General features: G+C 47.3%; 1 protein-coding gene across 9 annotated transcripts in view; it reads left to right on the top strand.

Annotated features, from left to right (window-relative positions):
• LOC125428537 (zinc finger protein 436-like) overlaps positions 1-8,868 on the top strand; it is a 774,209-nt gene that overhangs the window by 207,420 nt on the left and 557,921 nt on the right. Inside the window, exon 1 of one of the 9 annotated variants that reach the window (XM_048488786.1) lies at positions 7,868-7,987. The exons of 7 other annotated variants lie outside the window; for them this stretch is intronic. The gene's annotated coding sequence lies outside the window, so the exon portion shown is untranslated. Of the gene's footprint in view, positions 1-7,867; positions 7,988-8,656; positions 8,771-8,868 lie in introns of those variants that run through there. One more of the 9 variants, XM_048488787.1, reaches the window with a different exon arrangement.

The raw sequence follows: 8,868 nt of genomic DNA, 5'->3' as shown, positions 1-8,868 counted from the left end.
CCTACTTCCAGGTCATTTATGAATAGGTTAAAGAGCACTGGTCCCAAAACGGATCCTTGGGGGACACCACTCCCTACATCTCTCCATTGTGAGAACTTCCCATTTACACCCACTTTTTGTTTCCTGTTTCTCAACCAGTTTTTAATTCATAGGAGGACTTCCCCTCTTATTCCTTCATTGCTGAGTTTTCTCAACAGTCTCTGGTGAGGAACTTTGTCAAAAGCCTTTTGGAAATCCAAGTAGACAATGTCTACTTGTCCAAGTAGACAATGTCTACTTGTCTACTGAATTGACTGACAGTCACTTGGTTTCCTGCTCTCAGCTGATGACCAGAAAGTGAGGTGAACTGGCTAGTGTTCAAGGTTACCAAACATAAAGGGAAGTTGTTCTGATGCAGCAGTAGATGGTGTAAACATACTGCTCACTAATATCCCTGGTTGCGTTTGAACATAATCCAGTTTGATTCCACTTCATGTATGACTGTTCAAGCTCCTAACTGGTCAAAAGCAGAGTTGGAAGGAACCTTGGAGGCCATCTAGTCCAGCCCTTGGGTCAATGCAGGAGTTGGCAGACTAGACGGAATTCTAAGGAGGGTCCCCAGCCAGACTCTGAACAGACGTAGAAGTGCTAAGCATCCCCAAAATTGCCACATTAGCTTTTTGGTTGTATTGCACAACAACATGCCAAGAACTTGTGCACAGGGAGGAATTGGATTTACAAACCATGTAGCCGTTTCCCTCTCATGCACAGCTAGGGGGGAGCAGGAATACCTCTGCCCTAAACCAAATCAGCCACACAACCCACAACAAGGTTTTCCATTTGAAGGAAGCATCACAGCCAATGCATAGGAAACCCAGAGTTGTGTAGTGGTTAAGAGCAGGTGGATTCTAATCTGGAGAACTGGGTTTGATTCCCCACTCCTCCACCGGAGTGGCAAAGACTTATCTGGTGAACAGATGTGTTTCCACACTCCTACATTCCTGCTGGGTGACTTTGGGCTAGTCACAGTTCTTTGAAACTCTCTCAGTCCCACCTACCTCACAAGGAGTCTGTTGTGGGGAGAGGAAGGGAAAGGCGCTTGTAAGTCACCTTGAATCTCCTTACAGGAGAGAAAGGTGGGGTATAAATCCAAACTCCTCCTCGTCCTCATCCTTGGCTCAAGTAAGTGAGTCCAGCTGGATGTTTTTCTGTATCCTCAAGGACATTTTATAGAATACAGTGTGGGATGTCTATACCTCACAATCAATCCTTGGAGGCAAGGAAGCAGCGTTGCCAGCTCTGGACTGGAAAATTCCTGGAGCTTGGAGGGTGGAGCTTGTGGAGACTGGGGTTTGGCCAGGGACCTCAGTGAGGTATAATACCAAAGATTCCACACCACAAATGAACCACTTTCATCCTGGCTCTGAAGCCAGGATATGAGTTTATTCCAAGAGATCTCCAAGCTGGGCCTAAAGTTTGGCAACCATCAAATAAGCAGAGAAATACAAATGGGCAGAGGAGCTTTTCATTTTCCCACAGTCTATTTTTACTCCCAAGCTGTGATATTGCAATGAGGCTTGACGGGTTAAAGCCTGGTTGGAATGGTATGTTTTGGACTGGTGCTTCAAAGAAAGGAAGACAGGCTAGAAGAAAGCTTCAGAGGGGGCATCACTGATAATTACCCCATCTCTGGGGACCAATGACCTCTGTAAGAAGCAGAGGCGTACTGGGAGAAAATGGCACCCAGGGCAACACCTGCTTAAGTGCCACCCACGCCCTTGCGCTCCCCCCCACACACACCCCACATCCCACTCACCTCAGCCGGAGAAGGAGCAGGAGGGCGGTGGTGATTCTGAACAGCCTGGGAGGGCAGGCCGGGCCAGGCAGGGCCGAGGGATGCGCAGCAAGTCCTCAGCAGGCTCCCAGCCTGGGCAGGAGTGCCTCTCCACAGGAACGCCATTGTCCTCCTCCACCAGCTAAAGGAGCAGCCAGATCAGGAGTCTGCTGCAGATCTGCCAGGCTGCTCCTTCAGCCAGCGGAGGGGGGCTGCGGCAGTTCTGGGCAGCCTGGCGGGCCCAGGTGGTGGCCAGCAGGCATGCGGCAGGCTCCCGGCCCGAGTGGGGGTGCCTCTCCACAAGACTGCCACCGCCCTCCTCTGCTGGCTGAAAGAGCAGCCAGGTCGGGAGCCTGGCACATCTTGACCTGGCCCTGGTCCTTCAGCTGGTGGAGGAGGGTGGCAACAGTCCTGGGCATCAGGGTGGGGCCGGGTCAAGGGGTGCCCAACGGGCCCATGGCAGGCTCTTGGCCTGGGAGGGGGATGCCTCTCTGGGGGAGGGGTATGGGGTGATTTTGCACCCCCTACATGATCTAATGGTTGCTGCTTGGGGTCAATTGACCCCCCCCCCATCCCTCTGGTAGATTCATCCATGGTATGAAGGGGCACACAGTTCAGGGCTGTGGAGGAGAGGACCAGTGTAATACAAACTGGAATGAGGAAGAGTTTGCATGCAAGGGAGGATGCAGCAGAAATCTGGGGAGGCAGAATTCAGATGCTGCCGTTCTCCAGAAGAATAGAAAAGGCACCGCCTGATGTCCAAGAGACAGAAGGAAAATGGCATTCTGATAAGCTGCTGTGACTCCGTCCGGGCATGCAGTTCTAAGGGGCAAGCTTGTAGCCACACAGTACAAATGGGTTTGGACTAATCCCATGTTTTCCACATGCAAGTGACTGAAACCACATTGTTGATCTGTTTCTGCCCCAAAGAGGCCTCAGTTGGTCTCTTCCAGATTCATTCGTGATGCATGAAATTGACCCTTTCGTCTGTGTAAACTTGCAAAAGGGACTGAGAAACCATGTCTGGGGATTTGGCTGAGAACTGAGATGGTGATGAGAATGAAGCTGTGGTAGTCATAACAAAGGTAAAGCCTTGATCTGAATAGTCCTTGTTCACCTGAAGATGAAAGAAGAACAGTTACCATCTTGTTCCTGGAATTAAAGGAGGGGAAGGGAACATAAAAAGGTGGAGAAATGGCCTTGGCTGCTCTGCGCCCACCTCTGAGGAGTGGGCCCCAGCCCCCTCCTCTGACTAAGAGGAGAAACTGAGGGACGTTGCCTGGAGTAAACTGGGGGCTCTCTGGCTCCCTGCCTCCCTTCATGCTAATGGAACTACCTTCAGTCATACACAGATAATCCAAAAGTATCTTTGTCCTTTCAATTTGATGGGTCAGGGAGAAAGAGGTTGGACTGCTAGAGGAAGAAATGTTTCCATGTTACCGTGTTACCAGGGTAACAATGCTTTCAGTGTGATTTCAGCTCTTGATAACGTGGAGGAACAGAAATCGGGACCCAACACAGCGAGTATAGTAAACAATGAAAGATTCTTTATTGCAATGCTGACCTAAGTGTCAGCACCCTTGTTCCACAGCAACTGCGATGCCTAGCAGCTTTACAAGGCATTTTAAACACTTTCTCTCACCGGGATAACCGGGAATCCATGATACAACCCACCACCATTCATTAACAAAATGAGGAACCAATCACACTCCAGAGGGCAGTTCCTTCTTGAATTTCGCAGTGGACTCAGAGTGAGGCGCTGATGTAGGCGCGGTCAAATCCAAGGCGGGAAAAACACAAAGGATTTACTGGGTGATGAGATCAGGAAATGAAATCTAAGGGTGCAGCACTTCTTATCTGCTGGGTGATGAGATCAAGGCAGGCTGATGTCTGTCTTCCGGGGTTTCCTTTGTTACAAGCCTGGTCTCAGTTTTGTGAATGAAAAAGACATACCAAGGTGGGGCAGGGCTGGGCTATCATCAGCATTTCTGCCTTGCGGAGAGGAGGGTTTATACAAATACCAAACAAAATCCTATCTTCTATCTAATACAGAAACTGTTTCTATCTGAACTACAGAAAAATAAAATAAGGTTTCATTTTATTTGGAATCAAAGATCAAAAATGGATGTCTTTATTTCTGACACCGCTATCATCCATGTGTTGCTTTTAAGTTGCATCATTAATTTTTAAGTGTTTTGACATATTTTTCATGCAATTTTATTTTACCTGGGCCTTTAGGTTTCCATTTTGTTCAGTAGTTTTGCTGCTTTCTTAGAAGGAAGTGGTCTTGCCTTTCATGAAATTTGTTGGGTCTAAGGTTGGATGATAGAATGGGAGTTGGGGAAGCAGGGGACTTACAATATTAATGTAACATCAAAGAATCTACAATGTAATAAAGATGTAAATCTCTCACAAATCACCCCCAGCAAAACATTTACCAAACAAATGTCAGCATCATCTCTCACAAAGGTGTAGCCCCCATCTCCTATTAGTCACTTATAGATCATTTATAGATCATGTTAGAGTATCTTTGAGGTCCTGTGCTTTTAATTTGATGGGTCAAGGAGGAGGGAGATTTGGTCATAGATAAATGTTTCCAGGTGTTACTATTAAATCATATGATTAACTTGTTATTAAGTTATACAATTCATACAATTTTACTTCCTTTGGGCCTTTAGGTTTCCATTTTGGTCAGTATTTTGGCTTCTTTTTCAGTGGGAGATGGCCTTGCTTTTGATTATTGAGTTGGTTCTCATTGGGACACTCATGGTTTCTACAGTCACTGTATACTGATGAGTACCAAGTGTTGTACTTAATAAAATGTGTAAATTTCAGTTCCGTTACTGTGGCTGAATTCCTTAATGGGTCTGTGTGGCCCAAAAGGGCAAAAATCTAGTTGATGCCATAGTTTCTGAATCTTGATTTTCAATTCATTATATTTAGTGACCTTCTCGTGTTCTTTTTCATGTACCCTGATGTCCCCAGGTATTGCTATGTTGATGGTGGTCACTTTCTTATCCTTGATCACAGTGATGTCTAATGTGTTATATGCCAACTATTATTATTAGATTTAATATCCCAGCCTTCCCCTTTGGGATATAAATTCTGCTATTTCCCGCCACTGATTCCTCAAACCCCACATTAACCTCTATGACTGGCTGTGGATTTTCAGAGAAAACTTATTCACAGGTTGAGACAGGCCTTTTCCAGCTCTGTCTTCCACAGGGCCCTTGCTTGGGGACTTGGAAACTAAATGTCATGACCCCAGCCAATGTAGCTTGGGCCCTGCTGTTTGTAAGAGTTTCTTTTTTTCATCTTTCAGCCTGAGAAAGAAAATTATCAAGTCACGAATGTTATCTGCATTTGGAATGCTGCCAGATGGCTCACTTGAGGTGGGAGGGGGAGGGAAAAAGGGGAACCACCGGGAACATATAATTGGTGTCTTGTGAAAAGCTGACCAGTTCAGACAATTTTTAAAGTTACATATTTATGCTTGCTATCAATAAAACAAGGAATCTATAACCAAATTATTGATTTCTGTTATTCAAGCAAGACTGGGATCCTGATTCTGAATCTGGAATCTTCTGCATGTGAAGCCAAATCTTGGCCACTGAGCCACAGGCTCATCCCCTTTTGACTTCTTGGCCCAAGCATTTGGTGTGCCTGGGTAAATTAGGACTCTGCCACCCATTCAAGTCAGAAAAAAAATGAGAACCAAAGGATGAACCTTTATGTACTTAACAGTCAAAATGTGGGAACATAGAATTTTATTTATTTATTTTTTGGATTTTTATACCGCCCCATCCCCGAAGGGCTCTGGGTGGTGCACAACACAAAAGGGCAACATAATCAATTAAAACATTTAAAAGCAGCGAAACTGTAAACATGTCTAATAAATATAATGAGTTACAATAAAATGAAATAATGGTGTTCAACAATCTACTACTATGACTCCCAGCCCTCCTTCAGAAGGTGGGGGGAGCAGCGGCGTCCAACATTCCAATTTCTAAAAATTCTAAAAATTCCCTCCCCCTCCAAGAGGGAGGAATGGCGAGTCTAAGATGACAGTTGGCCCAGATGTCAGGGCCAAAGAAATTAACTGTTGCTTACAGTCAGTTGTAGCAGTAAACCATACAATAGCTAATGTTTAAAAGTTTTAACTGCTTTCAGTTTTTCAAAGTGTTTATTAATGCTTTAAACATTTGTACTTTGTTGTAAATCTCATCTTTGCAATGCAACTACTTTGAGGGACGCTATGAAAACCCCTCAAATATAAATACTGTGAATCAGACGCCACTATCCTCACAGCTTGCTATACTTGCACGACATTTTTTATTTGGAGGGAAGGGCTCTGTCACTGAGCTCTCTGTGGGCTAATCCCCAAAGTAGAGTTAGCGCTGTTTTCCCCCTAGGATAACTGTTCTCCTTATAGTTGCTACTTCTAGCGTATTATTTCAGTGTACATCACAACGGAGAGGCTCCACTCATGCCTGCTCTGCCTACCCCTTCTGGGATTCCAGGAAGTAAATTGTCACTTTTCTTGCAAATGCTGGAAGGAGGGACCTAGTTGGTGCGATCCTGGTGTAGGAAATATTAGACTGTAAGGCGAAATAGCCAGGGTCTAAGTGTCAGTGTCTAGAGGGAACAAGCACAAGTCTGAAGTGAGAGCTGTCACGTACATATTGTTATATGATCATGTTTTGAACGAACAAGTGTACTATCAAGGAAAACAGGGAGTATATGACATGCTGTTTTCCATGACTCTGCTGTTCTGTCCTGCTACAGGCTCTGCTGAGTCATACCTGGGTCCACTGATACTTTTAACTAGCTGCAGACAGACCCTTTGCTCAATAAGATATTGGGGGTTTCCACCCTGCAGCTGGCCCAGGCAGTGGTCAATTCTGACACCAGACCAATCACCTTCAGACAATTGTGTGGTGGCAAAATGTAACCAGTCAGGTATTTGCAAAGTTAAATTGCTTGCTTGAAAGATTGTATTAAAAAGTGTCTTTGAAATGTGTTCTTTGGACATTGTTTTTTGGCTGACTACAGCTATTATTACCATAAAATAATATTTCCAACATTCCAAAATAATATTTCCAACATTATTTCCAACACTGGCATGGTTTCCAGAACCAGGTGGGCAGGGATCCAGAGGACAAGGGGTGGCCTTCATTGATCCAAAGGTCTTGCTAACACTCACTTGCAGTCACTGGATTTGAATGATCTCTAAATGGATCAGGTGTCCTCTAGGTGACCTTATCTCCAGATGTTATGGACTACACCCTTATCAGCTTCCTTCCAGCATGGCCAATTGGCCATGCTGGCAGAGGCTGATGGGAATTGTAGTCCATCACATCTGGAGTGCCAAAGGTTCGCCACCACTGACCTAGAGCAGTGGTGGCGAACCTTTGGCACTCCAGATGTTATGGACTACAACTCCCATCAGCCCCTTCCAGCATGGCCAATTGGCCATGCTGGCAGAAGAGCACTGATAGAAATTATGTCCATAACATCTGGAGATAAGGACCTTTTCCCCTAGAGCTTTCTAGTGTCTCAACTCCATTTCAACCAGTCCCCGAATCAGATTATCTTTGGTGGGGTTCAATGTGGAGCGACTCCCCATTTCTATTAGAAAAGAAATTTCCCCTGAAGCAGAAAGGGGCCTCTGCTGCCAGCTCCCCTCCTCTTTGGGGGCTCCAAAACGCCCATTGAATCTGCTCCAGGGATCAGAGGGGCTGCATCCGGCTTGGGGAGTGGCTTCCAAAGAAGGGGGGGGGGGGGAAGAGAGAGACAGAGAGGCAAGCAAGGCAGAAGTAATTCAAGGCTTGGAGTGGGGTGTCATCCCCTTACCAAACGCTTCTGGTTCCTCCCCCCAGCCTGCCTGCCTGCCTGCCTTTCTCCTAATTCACCTCGCCCTGCCCCTTTTCCTCCCCAAAACAAAATGAAACGCCTGCTTTGCAGAGATAATAATGCGGTCGGGGATGCTTTCTCTGCATCCGCAAGGGTGCAGCCACTCCAAGCCTTCCTACTGGCTGTCTCTGCCCCCACGGAAACTGAGACCAGTGAATCCGAAATCCTAGAGAAGCCAACAGGAAGGAGGCAGGGAGGCCACTTCCTTGCTCGGAGTGTAGCAGCAGCAGCAGCAGCAGCAGCAGCAGCAGCATCTTCCGAGTAAGTAAAAGGATGAGTTCTGCGGGCTGGGGCTGCGCGGCTGGGAAATCTGGAGTGGGTGGAAGGGAAGGGAGGTCAAAGGCGGGCCCCGGTCCAGGAGAGCCGCCCCATTGCAAAGCCGGGGGGGGGGGGGGTGCTGCTTTGTCTGGGGCTCCTTTCTCTACGGGTCAGGTACGGGGGGGGGGGGGGAAGGGGTGATTGCAACCCTCTCTCTTTTTTGCAAGAAAAGGCTAAGTGAAGGGAGGGGAGATTGTCAGTTGCGATTGTCTGGTTCGAAAGCAGCAGTTTGGCCGGTCGTGGATGGGTGGGTAAATAATTACTCAGACCTTTTCCTTGAAAGTGAGGAGTAAGCGGGGTGGGGGGACGCCCCCTGGCATTAAATGCGTGTGCGGGAAAGGGGCATTCAGAGGATGCACGGGAGACATTAGATTGCTCGGAAGCCCGGAAGACCCAAAACAACCAATTAGATTGCCTGAGTCGTCGCGTGAATAGTTGGGGGACATAATAGGCCAGAGAACGGGGCCACCGTCCAAGAGAAGGGGGGGCATTTCCTGTTCCCCTCCCCCTGTACAGGAGAAACATTTGCGTTTTCTGGGCTGCATGCGGGAGTGGCTGGGAGGGGTCTGGCCAGGACTTCCGGAGAGAAGGGCAATGTAGGCCCAGGGTCTGCTAGGCAGGACCCAGAGCGTAGAAGGCAGGAGCAATACAAGAAAGTGCAAAACAAAGTCCCCAGAGAAAGAAAAGCCTGGGAATCCAGACTTACAAGAGACATGAATAGCAAAGGTACCTTCTAGCCACTTTAGACTGGGAAAGGGGCTGACCACTCAGGGCTGAGGAGGGGCAGAATATTTGGGAAGGAAGCCCCCACTGGTTCTGCCCCC

This window comes from Sphaerodactylus townsendi, linkage group LG03 (assembly GCF_021028975.2).
Source record: "Sphaerodactylus townsendi isolate TG3544 linkage group LG03, MPM_Stown_v2.3, whole genome shotgun sequence".
NCBI classification, from domain to species: Eukaryota; Metazoa; Chordata; class Lepidosauria; order Squamata; family Sphaerodactylidae; genus Sphaerodactylus; species Sphaerodactylus townsendi.
Note: the sequence above shows the minus strand (reverse complement) of the source record. Positions and strands in the feature narration are given on the sequence as shown.